Below are 16219 nucleotides of genomic sequence, written 5' to 3'. Positions count from 1 at the left end.
TTTAAATTTTCAGATAGCTTGTGAATATATTAATTTTATTTTAATATTTTCTATGAAATAAAAACTGTCACTTGAGCTACATATTTCAGTTTCAAGACAAATATACATCTTTCTGTAAAGTGCAAGTTACTGGGCTCCAGGGAAAAACTTGGACAAGGTGGGGAAGTGAAATTTTATCCTAAGCTCAGGCAAGAGTTCTGCTTTTTCTACCCAGCCTACTATCCAGCCCTCCATGATACTTGCTTGTCATTCTTCACCACTGAAAGCCCTGAAATGGATCCCTGAAATGATCTAGCATTTGGATCCATTTCATCTCATTCTTTAGTGCTGGGTCATACAGCAACTGGACAGATGCAGCTCAATGGTACAAGGATAGGGATGAGGCAGGTGCAGTGGATCCTCTTCTCTGCCAGTTCCTCCAGTGACACAACTCAGTTGGTGATGGGAAGTGGGGCTGCTTCTTCATGAAGCAGGTGTTGGTTATGAGTACTGAGACCTGGAAATATTATTTGTATTTTGAAAGGAAATGTGGCAAATTAAAGTTATGGCACAATGAAGAAGATGTCTACATATGTCAAGTACTCACAATTCCAACACACTGAAACATCGAGCTGGACTCCCTAGGCTACAACACATGCTAGAGCATTGTATTTTCTGTTGTTTCACATGCAGAAAAATGATTTTTACATCCATTGCAAAAATGTGGCTTTTAGCATCTTTGTGTTTTATGAAATCAGACCTGAAAGAATATTTGTTCTCTCTTTAAAACAGAGCATCTTTTTCTGCTTAGGTTTACATAAAGCTATAAAAACTTGACTTCTCTGAGAAGCTCCCTCTCATGCTCAAAAATTCTGAGCAACTGAGCAGAAATTCCTGACAAACATTTTGGGGAAAGCTACAATATCATTCCACATCAAGAAGTCTCACAGTCCAGTCTCCTAGTTTTTCATCTAGTTCTAGCAGGAAAAATTTCAAGGCCATGATGAGCAGGATGTCCAAGAGTAATTGACCATTACCATCTCTGCCACCATAGTACATACATTCATCACTCTGTGAATGTATGAATTCACACAGTGAACATTAGTGACTCCTCATTTTGGGCTGCCAGAGATTAAGCTGGCCAAAATCACACATCACTTTTGAAAATCATATTTACAATACAGTGAGCTTAGAAAGATAAAATTAAAGGAAAAAAAAAAAAAAAAAAGGAAGAAAGAAGGGAGAAAGGGCTTCAGGATTTTCTTGTTTAATAGAAAATAAAAATAAAAATAAAAGATGGCATATGCACACGTCAGAAGTACAAATCCTACTTTTTCACAGGCTAATTAAAAAAAAATTAAAAAAAAAAGAAAACTGCTCACACCAGAACTATTTCAGTTTGTGATGCTCCCTGTTGCAATGCTCTTCAAGCCAGGTGCAGAATTCTTGACAGTAAATTGCACGTACCCATGTTGTGGCCAACAGCAGAGGGATCTAGCAGTAGGGCTCAGAAGAGCAGGCACATTGCACATTTAGTAATGTGATGGTTTTAGGTTGTTGTTAGTGAAGACAGGAGCACATCTCCAAATTGTTCTGCCTCCTACAAGTAGGTGAATTTCAATCCCAGAGCTTGAAGACTTTCCATGCACCTGCGCACCCCATTTGGGCACTTGGTTAAAGAAATCTGCCTGCTTGTCTTTCCAGACAGGAATTTAAGGGAAAGCTGGGCTGCCTCTGTGCCAGGGGCTGTTGATGGAGCTCTGGGACCATGATGCAAGCTGAAATCCTAATTCATCCTCAGTGGACTCAAGCAAACACTTCCTTGGAGACTCCTGTCAGCTGGAGTGGTAACGCTGTCTCTCTCTCAGGATGAGAAAAGGTCCCCATGAGAGCAGAAATGCAATGGTGCAGAAATGCACAGGCAGGAGGCCCAGGAGGAGCTGTGGCTGTGCTCCAAAGTGGAAGCTGATCCTCTCTTTGGTGCACAGGGTCACTGTCTGGGTTAGGTGTGTACACACCAGTTGTGCAGGAGCATCACGTGCGGGATCCCCCCAACACGGGCACATCCCACATGGGTCCAGGTGTCCACATACATCCCAGGCAGGCTCCCAGGACATCTATCCAGCCAGTCCCCAGGAGGCACAGGCACAGGATCCCTGGCCCTGTCACTCTCAGGTGAGCTCAGTAGAGAATGGGCATGTAGAAGTTCAGCCAAGGTGAGGTGGTGGTGCTTCCAGGCACACATGGTGGCATGTCTTCAGGCACTCGCAGGATATTTCTACCTTCCAGGAGCTTCAGTCCCAGAGGTCAACCAGATCTCATGTGATGCCTGATAAAAAGTAAATGGCTTCCTAATACTATACAAAGCCTGTAAAAAAATGCACATGCAAATACACTCAAATACTTGAAATTAAAATTCCAATAGTATATTCTGTTTTCATTTGTATGTTATTATTACTTTTTTTTTTCAGAAATCATAAATTTTCCTGATTTAAGTTGTTGCCTGATATAAAATTAATTCCAAATGAGTTGGTTTTTACTGTATATGTCCTTGTTTTAGTTTTTTAGTTATTTTTCGTAAATACATTTTACATCTAACTACCTCAGCTGCCTTTTGTTTTGTTTCGGCACATATGAAGTCATGCACTTTCTATATCTGGGGATTTGGGGGGAGGAATTATTTCAATTTTGAATAACCAGGTTCAAAGCCATGTTGATCAATTTATAGAGGAGAACAGTTTAAGAAGACATAATTATTGACAGTCGCAGAACATACATTTTATTTTTAGGTTGTGTTGGGGTATAGTTTAACAAAAAAACACCATAAGCTGCTTATTAATTTGCCTTAAAAATGTATTCTCTTTCCTATTCAAGTTGTGTTATTTAATTCTTCTCTTGTAGACAATTTATGTGACAAAGACTAACATAACAGTTGGCAGATAAACAGCAAATTGAACAGAGTGGACCAATAGTTTCTCAGTTGTCTGTTGTAAACTGTTGCATTATACACTGATTGTGCTAAAAGAATTGTTACTGTGCTTATACTCCTTAGCCACCACTGCAGAAATGAAGTGGTGGAAGACCACATTTGTGTTTATGGAACAGTGTAGACACCCCTTCCCCCCTGCCCCAGTACAAGCACAGTGACTAGAGGTGAATGATAATCATTGCAGAACTTGTGCTTTGACTTGTAAACATTGTAAAAATGTATTTGGTATTTTATTTGAAATGAAGAATCGGAATAGTTATAAAAAATAAAAAAAAAAGAAAAAGAAAAAGAAATCTTCCTGTAAATATATATATTCTGAATCCATGTATACAAACATTCCTTTAGAGTTCAGATTGTGAAGAGTGTCTTTATTGGCTAGAGACCACTGCCTCCTGTGGCAGAGGTTACATGTGCTATAGTAAAGAACACAGTGTGTGAAGTATTTGATGTACTGCAGTACCATAGTTATTTTGGTCTGTTAAGTAAGTTGCAATTTGTGATGAAATGAAGTTGAAAGTAGTGCTTCATACTAACAAATTTCCTTGGTTACAACTTGATTTTTCTTGTAAAACTTAAAAGGGAAACTTGAAAATTTTATATATTTGGATTTTGTAGATTTTTTTTATTTTATTGCAACACAAGGTACCAAAATCATTAAATAAAGTACACTGTGGTCATTTTATCCTGTCTCTTGAGTCCTTTTTCAAACACTTTTATCCTAGTAGATCAGAAAAAGGATGAAAGCCCAAAGCTTTTGAGCTTCTGATATTATTAGCAAAGAAGACAAAAGTTAGTCCAGCTTGGACAATGGTTTGGAGCAGATGATCTCTAGAGAGCCTCTTTGCCAGTAATTATTTTATGCTTCTAGGCAGTATAACCACAGGACCTCCCATCCCTGAACATGGGAGAGATGCAAGAGGCTCTCAGGTTACCCCTGGGACTTGGAGAAGACTTTACCTGGGGCTTAGACAACCTTACAGGTGTTGTCCCAGCAGGGACACCCAGGAAATCATGAGACACCCCAGCAGGCATCTCGCCCAGAGCAGCAGAAGAGGGTGCTCTTGCCACCATGGATGAGGCTCTTTGTGCTGTCTTGAAAGGAGACCTCCAAAACAGCTGGCCTTGCCCAGGCAGGCCAGCTTCCATCACCTGAGATGGGCCCCAGTCACAGGAGATAGAAGAAAGTGCTTTGTTGTTTTTAAACCCCCTTCAGACCCCTGAAAGCTTCACCATTCAGTGATACTCACTGGGGATTGGAGAAGGGAGAGCTGAGCCTCGCTGCAGTCTTGGCATAACTCAAATAATTGGGAAAAACTCCGGGGAAGATGCAAATAGTTCTACCTCTGCCTCCCGGGCTAACTGCTTCAAATCATTGAACTATTGCACAAGTTTCCAACGTCCTTGATAGCCCTCTTAGACTTCATTGCCACATTTGTGTGTGCAATGCCACCTCAAGCAGCAGCCAAGCTTTGTGCAAGAAAGGCAAGCTCCTGGATCCCTCAGCCTTTCTGTCCCACAGCCCTGCTCCCACTGCCTCTTAGACGCTGCTTCTTGGCCATCCTCAGGTGATGAAGAAAGGGAGATGAGGGGGAAACAACCCACAAAGCAATCAAATAACTGCCATGGGTTCAAAGAGATGAAAGAAGATATATGGATCTTGGGTAAGTGAATTTGCCAGGAGGGATGATATGTGACTGATAGATTCCCAGAGGGTTTGTTTCTCATGTGTGTCTGTTGGGTGGCTAAGGGTTTGAAGGGAGTAGATTGTTATTTTAACTCGGAAAAGCATAATGAAGGGAGCAGCAGCCCAGCAGCACTACTGAGAATTTTTCATTGAGTCCTAAATCCTCAGTCCCTGTAACCCTGTGAATCCCCACCAAAGGCTCCAAAACCAGTAGGCAAGTATTAGAAACATACTTTTTTAACTTTTTTTTCCCCCTAGCATGGTTACTACTTCTCTCCCCTAATGCAGGCTGCACTGGACACAAAAACTGGGTGGGCTGCTGCCACAGTGGGGTCTAGTTAGCTTGGGGTAAAAGGGATTTATTTTGCATGGTCTTATGCAAATTATTTACCTCTAGGGAAAAAGCTTTCTTCAGGGGACTTGTAATGAAAACCTACATGAAAGAATCAGAGCAGCTTCTTTTTAGACTGAACAAAGGTAGCAGACAGTTTAATTAGATTCTTTACAACAGAAGGGAAGAAAAAATTTGCAAGTGGCTTGAAAAGTGCTTATTCAGAGAACTTCTTGTCTCTCCTGCCTTAAAAGAGTTGACATGTCTATAGTTTCAAGGGGAAAAAAAATCTGAAAAAATACAGGGATTTGGTAATAAAATTCCTGGGTGTCTTGGCAAAATAATTCAAGTTTTTTTCCTACTTTACTTAGTTTGGGAACTAGTAAGAGGCTGAGCTTAATACTGTGCTAATAATGCACCAAGAGACCTGTGTGTATGGGAAGGAGCAGTGTCTTCCTACTACAGCAATGGGAAACTCAGAAAGGTAGATTAGAGATGAGAAGGTTTTATTTTCCTCCTGAATGTTGCACAGCTATAAACTCATTTGTTCAGTGATTTCAGAAACAAAGCTGGAAAGCAGAAAAGTAAGTAGTGATGTACAGTACCCTGTACTACAAAAGTACAGGACTTTTGCTGTGGGAGTGTTTCAGATCCATGGTCAAGCACACATCTGCAGGTGAATTTGATGTGAAGATGGGCTGGAAACCTGCTCTCGGGCATGGTTTTGGGCTAGTCAAACTCTCAAGTTCACTACTCTCTACAGTGTGTTTTCCACACAATAACACATTTTTAAACTACTTTACATTTAGTGTTATTCTCAGCTGCTCTCGTGCACTCCGTTCCAATGGGAAGAGAGCTCAGTTTGCTGACACAAAGCTCTGGAGGACATAGAGCCAGGCTGACTGGAAGGGTGGCTTTCCCTGCCTTTGCTGCCACCTAGCACAGCGGGCTGTGCATGTCGTGGGCTTCAGGGGCTGCTCTTCCTCTCTCTAGGCTTCATCCAAGGCAGAAGGACTTATCATCCATAAGAGGCTACACAAAAAAAAAATTGATGCTCACTATGTCTTTCAGCAACCAGGTCACTTATTTTAAATCAGGTTCTTGTTAAGTGCTGTGAGCACAAGCTTTGCTGCCATGATCACACCCAAGTGTATGTGCTGCTTCCCACTGCTGTGTGACTGCTACATGTGCTCACAGGACTTATTTTGTCAACCAAGTTGACCAGTTTATAGAAGCCAAGATCATTGATAATGTCCCAAAACATGGAAGGATAAGCTTAAGTACATTACTATTATAAATAATTGGAACTGATAGAATGTATTAATGTACGCAATGTAATATTTATTACAGATATTGTGGTCTGCTGCAGGTCATCACCAAGCTATTTCATAGTTTTAAGCATGTTGGTCTTGTGTTCCTATGTCTGTAAAGACAATAAGCAGTCCAAATTTTGAATTTCATCAGTTCATTAAACTCCACCAATCCTTTCAATATGGACCTGACTTCATTTTAACATCCATAACTAGTGGGGCTCCAGCTGCTGCTAGTAGTTCCTCTATATTTTCACCAGCATTGTCCCTACTTTATTATTCTGGTAGCTCTGTGCACTCTTCCATCAGGCCAGTAGATCCATCACTGCAGTGGAATGAATGTAGTTTCTCTTCCCTCGGTGTAGTTCCTCACTCCTGTAGTGAGACAAGAGGCACCATGAGCAGCCTCAGCTCAGCCAGCCTCTGCAAACCAGCTATTTCACAACTTGTAGTTAAATGAAAGTAAGAGGGAACATCTGGAGTCTCCTTCAGACTGAGTGAGCAGCGTTACACAACTCAGCCTCTCCGTATTTCACATTTATCCCTACTGATCTTTTTTCTTGTCTGATGATTTTGTAACTCTTCCAAGATTCTCCCTTTAAGGCATTTTCCTTTTGTATGCATTTCTTCATTTATTTTAAATGCCCATTTGTCTCTGATATTTGTTTTTGTGTCTTCCATTGGGGATTTGTTTTGCTTTGGGCTCTGCTTGCCATCTGTTATGTTTGAGACTACATTTCAAGTGCTGTCACCTCTCTGTGCTGATTTTGATTCCAGATGACTGTGTTGGCTCAGCATTTGTGAGGAGCTCTGTGGTTACATTACAGGTAACATTTTGTGACATTTTGTCAGAGGTTTGATGTCCTGAGGAATGTTCTAGCAATCTCTCAACTTCCCTGGCTGTTTTGTGAGGTACTCTGTGCCATCTTCTGCCTACAGTTTCACCCCAGGGTCTGTTGTGCTGACTTGGAATTACTGTGACTTTTTTATGTGCCCATAGTTTAAAATCTAGAAAAACCCAACCCAAAATAAGGAGACCCTTCTTTAGCTGTTCCATAATACCCTAGAGCATTCACCATTTCCCAAGAACATAAATAATTGCTTTCCCTGCTTTAGCATAAATCATGTAGCATGTCTTAATGACCTTTAATGACATCTCTAAATATCTTATCCCTGTGAGCAGCTTAGTGCAGGGTGCACTGTATTTGAAGCTTCAGTTCCTTGATATGTTTTAAAGGCAGAAATGGGCTGTTTTGCCTCCTATGAGAAGCACTGATGCTCACACAGGGGTTACAGCTCTCCCCTCTCTGCCCCAGTTGATGGCAAGGGCATTATGGGCTATGAAGAATAATTATGCCTCATGGTTATATCTTTCTTTAAAGTGGTATCAACTCCTATGTGTGACTCATAACTATTAATGAATCAAGTTTAGCCTTTAGATGTGCTTTTGGTTAAATATGTGACACACCTCATATTTAAAGTAATAACTATCCAATTCATTTACATATTTACCAGTTTTTTTACATTTGGTCCCTTCATCTTATCCCAAACTGCTATTCTGTGCTGATTAGACATGAGATTTCAGTGACAGCAATTTCTTCAACATCCTAATGGGACAGGATTTCATTATATTATGTGTATATTTGGTGTATTATCTAGTGCATAAAATTATTTTACCTTCCCTGTAGCCTCTGTGAGGCTTTGTGGAAGAAAGAATTTCAGGGTGAAACTTCTATCTTTGACATCCTTGTATGGATGTCTAGAATCAGACATCTTCAGAAAATATACAATTAAATGAGAAACATTCTTGGAAATTTGGGGATCCAAAGAATGTGGTCCTTGGTATCCATTTTCAGTGCTCAGTTGAATGTCTGACCCATCATGATGATGGTGAGACTTTAAAATGTGGCCTGGGGAGCAGGGAATGGAAAGGAACATTTCTGCTCCTCCCTGAACCTGTCTCCCAGCCCCTACAGGAGGTCATCCCTGGCTCCTGCCCATTTTAAAGGCTCTCATGCCTCCTGCTCAGCACAGGACCATTCCTGCTTTGTCTGGATTCATCTCACCTACCATGCAGCCCTATGGAACTGCACAAGGGCAAGCTGGACCTAGCACTCCTCACCAGTGCATGGTTTGGACGGTCTGATCCAGCACAGCACATCTCCTGACTGAAAGTCACTTCACTGCGTTTCCAGTCGGGTATGCCATTGCCCTAGTAGTGGATGCAAGTAGGACATGAGAATCCTCAGTTTTAAATTTAACTTTTCCAACATTGTTTTGAACACAGATCTCCTAAAACCTCTTCTTTAATTAACTTTTCTTGCATAGATAATTCATTTTTACCAGCAGCCAATGTTACAGGATGCTTCTGACTGTGCACAGAGATAATATACTCTCTTTTTATTTCTGCCTGAAGCAGAATTAAAATAGGAAGTGAAGTTCTGGTTGCACTTTTATCCTTTGGAGTAGTTTTTCTTGCGTGCACATGTGCAACCTCTTTTGAGATTACAGCTCTTATATTTCCTAAAGGAAGACTCAGAAAAAACAGGGCAGCCTTCAAGAAAAACAAAAAATCTTGGAAGAACATAAAAGCCATGTCTTCATTACAGTTTGCCTTGAAGACTTTATCTGACATTTCTCTGAAACCTGAGTTATCAGAAGCAGTCATTTGCTCTGCATTATCTACTACCTCGATTCAAAGGAAGTGCTAAAGCAGTGCCATTTGAATTCAGACAGGAAGACAGGCCCAAGGGAGATGCTCTTGAAAAGGCAGCTGGCTAGGGGGAAGAAAACAGAGAAGCTTCTAGGCTCAGGATCTCTTTGTTATTTATCTTAAACTGTCTGGGACAAATATACAGAGATTCTGTGGCTCTGTGTCAAGGCGTGAGTGCACAGATCAAACTGTGCAGCAGGAGCAAGCAGAGCCAGCAAGGACATACAGCCAGTCAGGCATGGTAGGGAGGGTGAGGAACGGAGCTGGGCACCGTGTCCTGCTGCCTTGCCAGAGCTGAGGGTTTTTTTATCTGTGGCAGGGCAGTGCTCCTTGTTCTGGCACTTTCCAGGTCCCACATGTCTGGTTTTTAAGCAGAGGCCACAAAGAGAACTTTTTCATACTGGCTTTTTCAGTCCACATCAGGCTGCAAGAACAAGCAGCTCCCTGTGTGCCAGCTCACATTGCTGCTGGCTGGGACGGTGCGCGGCGCCAGCCTCGGCACCTCCTGAGAGCTGTCAGGACACGGATGCAGCATCTGGTGTGAGTGCTCAGAGGTGCTCAGCAAGTGTTCAAAGGAATAATCTCTGCTTCAGCAATGTGGGTTTCCACTTGTGCCAAGGCAGAAATGCTTTTAAATTCCCCGTGCCCTTATTGCTCCTGACATTGGAAACACTAACTGCAAACTTAATTACAGCCAATATGCTTGGGGGGAAAAGACTGAAAAAACACAGGCAAAAGTGTTAGCAAACCTTTTCACACTGCAAGCTTCCCTGTTCAAAGATCCTTTCTTCCCTTGCCCACAGATGACAGCAAAGGAGATGCAATGTTTCAGGTTTTCCATTATATGCATTACAGCATTTTTAAGTCTGAACTGAGCAGACTTAACTCCATCAGGTGGGCAGGCTTTCAGGTTGGCCAGGGGAAACATCTTAAGGAATTGGGCATATAAAAAAATTTTCCTTTCCTCTTACAAAGGGAAATAACTGCACTATCTAAGCCATGTTGAGATATCATAGAATATCCTGAGTTGGAAGGAACCCACATCATCACCAAGTCCAACTCCCTGCCCCGCACAGCACCATCCCCAAGAGTCACACCATGTGCCTGAGAGCATTGTCCAAATACTTCTTGAACATTTCCAGGCTTGGGGCTGTGACCACTTCCCCGAGAGCCTGTTCCAGGGCCCAACCACCCTCTGAGAGAAGAACCTTTTCCTGATACCAAACCTAAACCTCCTCAGACACAAACTACAGACCATTCCCTGTCACTGGCCATCAGAAAGAAGAGATTGATTCCTGGCCCTTTGCTTCCCCTCATGAAGAATTTGTAGTCTGCAATGAGGTCTCCTCTCAGTCTCTGCTTTTCTAGGCTGAAGAAACCAAGTGACCTCAGCTATTTCTCATACATCTTGCATTTTAACATCTTTTCTAACTTAAGACAATCTGCCTTGCTAAGTAATGTCTGTGGTAGTGGCAGCTGAAGTTGGTGATTTTATACTAGGATGGTTGCAATGGGGCAACACTGCTCACAAAAAAAAAAATAATGTAAAGAAGGAGGGGGGAAAAAACAGCCCAGCAGTGTGTACAGGATAAAATATTTCCATTCCAGATGCGCTGTTGTTACACAAATGGATTCTTGGGAGAAATAAACCTTCAGCTTTTCTGCTAAAATGTAAGGTAAACCCAGCACACACACACAGCAGCAGTATGAGATGCCAAGAAGGGAAATTTGGGTCATGGGCATATAAATTACCTGGAGCCAGTGATGTTTTCATCATTTGACTTACTAATTTATTTCGTGCAGCTGCCAACACTCACTGCACCTCTTAAAATTGACTTCGCCCCACCCCAGCAGTGGCACATTTATATTGGGCTGAATCACCACCACCTTCTCCAACACATCCTGCCTGTGCTCAGCCAAACATCTTTTCCTCTCTCCAGTTGCAAAATAGTAGCTGATCCCAGCGGTTGAGTATTAAATCTGATTAAATTTGATGGAAGCAGGCCCTCATTCTGTCCCAAAAGAGCTGATACTACAGACTCACGTGTTTTCCTTTGCCTGTCTCTGCTGCTCTCTCTTGCCTGGCGCGCTGCCTGGAAAGGAGGAGGGACTGTTGAAACAGGACAGCTTGCCAAAGAAATCAAGCTTCTTCAGAAGAAAAGCCCCAGTATGAAAATTTCAGTCTTTTTTGGGCCGTCCCCTTTCTATAGGTGAAATACGCTTTTGTATTTGAAAATATCAGGTTTCCTCATTGTGAAATCTGTTATCCTGTGGGGTTTTTTTTCCCTATGGTGTGCAGGAATATCCTGATATACATAATACAAAAAATATTTGTTGAGGTGGAGACATTATTCAGAAACCTGAGTTTTCTGGCTTTATTTGCCCCAATGGGAGCATGCTGTTAACACAGGTGCTGTCTCCTACTTTAGAAATTGGAAATAGGGCCCAGATCCTCAGAAATGGGCAAATTAATTAATAAAAACTTTCTATAGACCTAGTTCCAACAATTGCAGAGATTTGCATTAAAATTAGGAGCTTGGGCTACAGAAATAATTATTTTCTTGCTATCTATTTTTGCTGCATGGTTTGAAGGGACAATCTGTTAGAAATCAGCACATTTACAGACACTGCCTGGTTCACCAGCTAATAAAAATGATTAAGTCTAATAATGACAAAGCAAGCACGAGTGATATCATCTTGACATTTGCAAAGCCCAGGTGGATTGAATAATAATGGTCTGCTATTTGCCTTGCATCAGCACTGAAGTAGGTTCCATGCTCCTGTTTATACAAAAAAACAGGGCATCACAAAAACACAATGTACACTTATCTATGCTGCTGTGTAGAGTCAGAGTATCTGGTCCTGCAGCCATTAATGTAAGATATCATGAGTTAAGAAACTAAGGATGGATTGATGCATTCCAACAGCTGAGATTTTTCTGGCTGCCTTTTTAGGTCAGTTCTCTACTCTCATCCTTTCTTGAAGTGTGTTTTTGGGCCCTGGTGGGTGTTTAGCTGCCCACATGCCAGGCTCTTCTGATTCACCTTGCTGCAGACACCAACAAAAGCCATCCTCCAAATTTAAAAGCTTGTCAAACTGTACATCCACTGGCTCAAAACGAGAGCTTTGCAAATGAAGCACTGGGCATGGAGTGGCCAAAGCAATTTAAAATTGGTTTCAGCACAAATTCAGACCCTTTGCTGCACCAGAAGGGTGGAATAAATCATACAGTATAAGTGTCTATTGGTTCATTTATTACAGCTGCTATGCCAAAAGCTTACTGCCTCCCAGAAATAGTATTTGTGTACTGTAGGATGACAAAAAGATACCTAAAGTTTTTTACACAAAGCTTCCTCTCTTGTTTGAAAAGCAGCCTTCCCTTATCAACTTTGCTCTGTATGAGGATCTTAAGGAGGTGGTGGGACGTGCACAAAGACCTGAACTTAATGACATTAGCTCCTCAGCTGTAACTTCCTGTGTCTGTCTGGCCACGCCTGAGCCAGCCCTGGGCTGAACAAGATATTCCAGGGCACATGAGGCACTGGAAACAGGGTGGTTGGGTCAGCCAGGCTGCTGCCTCTTCCTCTGACTGCTCTGCAAAGGCAGCCCAGCGCAGCACCACACCACACACTGCTGCAGGCCAGGGGAACCACAGGCGCTTGAGCTTGCTTCACCCGCCTCGGAAGGCAAAGCTTGAGTGGGATCTGAGCCTTGTCCTAAAGACTCTGGGGATCACCAAAGGGGATGGCTGCAAGAAAGATTTTGGCAGAGACAAGTGGCAGGAATTGGGTAGCAAGCATGACTTCTAGCTTGCTTTTGAGAGGAAAGCAGAAGCCTGGAGGAGAGAATACCTGATGACAGTGTGATATAGCATTGGCTGCTAGACATCTTCGCTGCGTGCTACTAAGTTACACTTTGCTCCAAACAGGCTGCTGAGGGCTGCTGAGGTCCTCTTCTGAGTTTGCTCTTCCAGGATAAGTGCCCTCACCACTGCTCAACTCAGATGGCAGCCTTGGTCCTGGAAATGCCATCAAAGCTGCTATGCTTCTGTGCTGGTGTCAGGTTTTGCAAGGAGAAAAAATATCAGGAAGTTTTGTTTTCATAAATCTGACTCATGATTGTCCAGAATCAGGATTCCAAAAGTAGTTTCAGGTTTGTGTGTGCTTGCTTCAGTGAGAGACATGGTTTATATTTTAATTAATGCCTTCAGAGACTGAGCCAAGCTGCAGTCAGCCTTTTCCCTCAAGCTTGTTATCACAAAGCCAGATCAAATATCAAAATTTCTCTCTGGAAAGTGGAAATCTACGGTAAAAAACATTAACCAAGCAAGCCTGCAAATGCTGTGCCCACTAGTTAAGAAAATTAATCCACTGCATAATGAGCAACAGAAATTAATTTCTAAATGGACAGGATGCTTCAAAGGTATTGGTGGATCTGTCAAGAAAGTGTTTTTCAGATGGTAGGGAGACGTGATAATTGAAGAAGTGTCTGGAGAACTGACAACCCCACTACAGAAATGAGAACTCAAAAGTGTTTCTAAGTACCTTTGGTAGATTTCAAATAGATCAGGGAGGTTTAAGTTGGACATTGGGAAGAATTTTTTCACAGCAAGGGTGTTTGGGTATTGGAATGGGCTGCCCAGGGAGGTGGTGGAGCCACCATCCCTGGAGGTGTTTAAGGGAAGACTGGACATGTGGCACTCAGTGCCACGGTCTAGTTGACATGGTGGTATTGGGTCATAAATTGGACTTGATAATCTCAAAGGTCTGTTCCGGCCTAATTGATTCTGTGATTCTGTAAAAGAGAACAAATTTTTATTGGGGTCTCCATTTTGGTTCCCACTTAGGAAGTAACTGAAAGAAGTTCCTCTGAGCAAAGTGTAGACCTAAAAAAACACTGAAAGAAACAGAAGAGCAAATCCATCTGGAATATATGAAGATTAGCTACATCTGCATCACCACAAATCCTGTATAAAGACGACACAAAATTGGAAATTCCTACCCTCCCTGATGTTTGGGACATGGTGTTTCTCATTAAAGGAATTGGGTAAAAAAAAGTTCCATTTCTTGGCTTCTGTTTTTTTAAACTTTCAAGATCTTCTCTGAATAATACGTGTTTTGTTAGAGCTTCAGCATCTCATGTTTCCAGAGCATGGCATGGTTTTAGCTGGAAAACAAGAGCCCAAGGTGATCTGATGAGTTGTGCTGCATTCACTTGTTACAGTAAGGAACAGGAACTGCTCTACAACAGCCAACTCAGCTCCATGGTGGGGAAAAAAACATTGGGTCTGCTTTATATATGCAGCCTGATATTAATTCCAAATGGCATCTCACCTTGTAATGTTTCACATTTCACATTCACACAGGCAAAAGCAAAAAGTGTTAGTTAACGCTTTAGGTTTTAAGAAAATGCTCCCTACAGTTCAAAAGTTTGTTACATCTTTCTGACCAATTTTCTGACATAAAGAGATAATTCTAACCATTTGAAAATGTTTCAGGAGGTAACATATGGTATGCATGAGATGTATGCTGTGACAAAATTCAAGGTTTCAAGTGGCAAATCTGCAACCATCTGTGCAACACAAAAATATGTAAAAAATTAAGCAGACAAGCAAATACTGCAAATAACCCATGATGAGAAAACTGTCAGGGAATCATAGAATGGTTTGGGTTGGAAGAGGGCCTTAAAGATCATTCAGTTCCAATCCCCCAGTCATGGGTAGGAACACTTTCCACTAGACCAGGTTTCTCAAAGCCCCATCCAGCCTGGCCTTTAACACTTCCAGGGATGAGGCCTCCACAACTTTTTTGGGGCAACTTGTTCCAGTGCCTCAACACTCTCACAGTAAAGAATTTCTCCCCTAATATCTAACCTAAACCTACTCTCTGGTTTAAAGCCATCCCCCCTTGTGCTGTCACTACATGGCCTCATGAAAAGTCCCTCTCCAGCTTTCTTGTACTGCCTTTCAGGTAATGGAAGGTGCTCCAATGGCCCTCTGGCACCTTCTCTTCTCCAGGCTGAACAACTCCTGCCTTCACATGAGAGATACTCCAGGCCTCTGGTCACCTTCATAATTTTGAGACTGTCATTTCTTTTGACTAGTCCTGAGCTTAAAAAAAATAAAAGTGAAGAGAATAGAATAATGTCATCAGATTGTCTCTTGAAGTTTTAGCAGACACATTTTGGAGAATTATATTACTTAACATGTATTTTCAGCGCTACTATGCTCACGTAGCAATTCTGTGCACTTCCACGTTTACTTTTGGTACAGTAATTTTTTGATGCAAAAATAACACCAAGGAAAGCATCCTGGCGTCTATGATGGGCTTAATAGGGATTAAGCACTGTAGAGCTAACACGCTGTCATCATAGCTGTATCTTCTCCACAGAATAATAGGATGAAGCAACATAATGCTACACTTGTACAGCAAACCCTATACCGGATGAGCCACGCAGTCGTGTTGACAGTGCTGATTAACTGCTCTACCTTGCATTTGCAGAGATTAATTTCATGTGAAAGCATCCTAATAATAGATGTTCAGACTGAGCTCTACTATTACACAACAGGACAGTAAATTGGCCAGTAGGAGATTTGGGTCTTGCTGAGAGATAATGATGAATACCTGTCAGTACAGCAGTTGGTCTACTTCCAAACAACCTAAAAATACATATCCTGCTTATGCTGCTCACATGGCGAAACATGTAATGTCTTCAGTCTATCTAAAGGCTAACCAGACAATCAGTGTTAAAATCACTGCTAAAATTCCCTTGAATACTTCCACTTGATGCACAGTAAAACAAATCAGCTAAAAGGATGCCAATTCTGTAGCCTTGTTAGAGTTTCTATCCATGTCTGCCTCTTTTTCAATAAAACAAAGCAGGCAATCATTCACACCCCAAAGCTGTACAAATAAACCTTACTAGTCAGTATTTATGGCCTATTTTCTGTTGCAGAACTTTTAACTAAAGTGGTACTGCAGTGCTTGTAAAGGTCTTCCACAGCACAGACTGCAACTATTAGACCTTAGTGTTTATGTGATTCTTTTTCCTTTATTCCACTATTGTCAGAATTATTTTTTCATTCATTCCTTCTGGGACTTTGTTCTTTCCATCCCTATTCAGAGACTGCAAGGCAAGAAGGGCATCTCAGGGGTAGGACATGCTGCTCAAAACCACTCAAGGTTCAGCAGGACAGGCCATGTATCATTCCATT

This window comes from Cyanistes caeruleus, chromosome 1, assembly GCF_971803275.1.
Source record: "Cyanistes caeruleus chromosome 1, bCyaCae1.hap1.1, whole genome shotgun sequence".
Classification (NCBI taxonomy): domain Eukaryota; kingdom Metazoa; phylum Chordata; class Aves; order Passeriformes; family Paridae; genus Cyanistes; species Cyanistes caeruleus.
The sequence above is the reverse complement of the archived record's forward strand: the minus strand, read 5'-3'. Positions refer to the sequence as shown.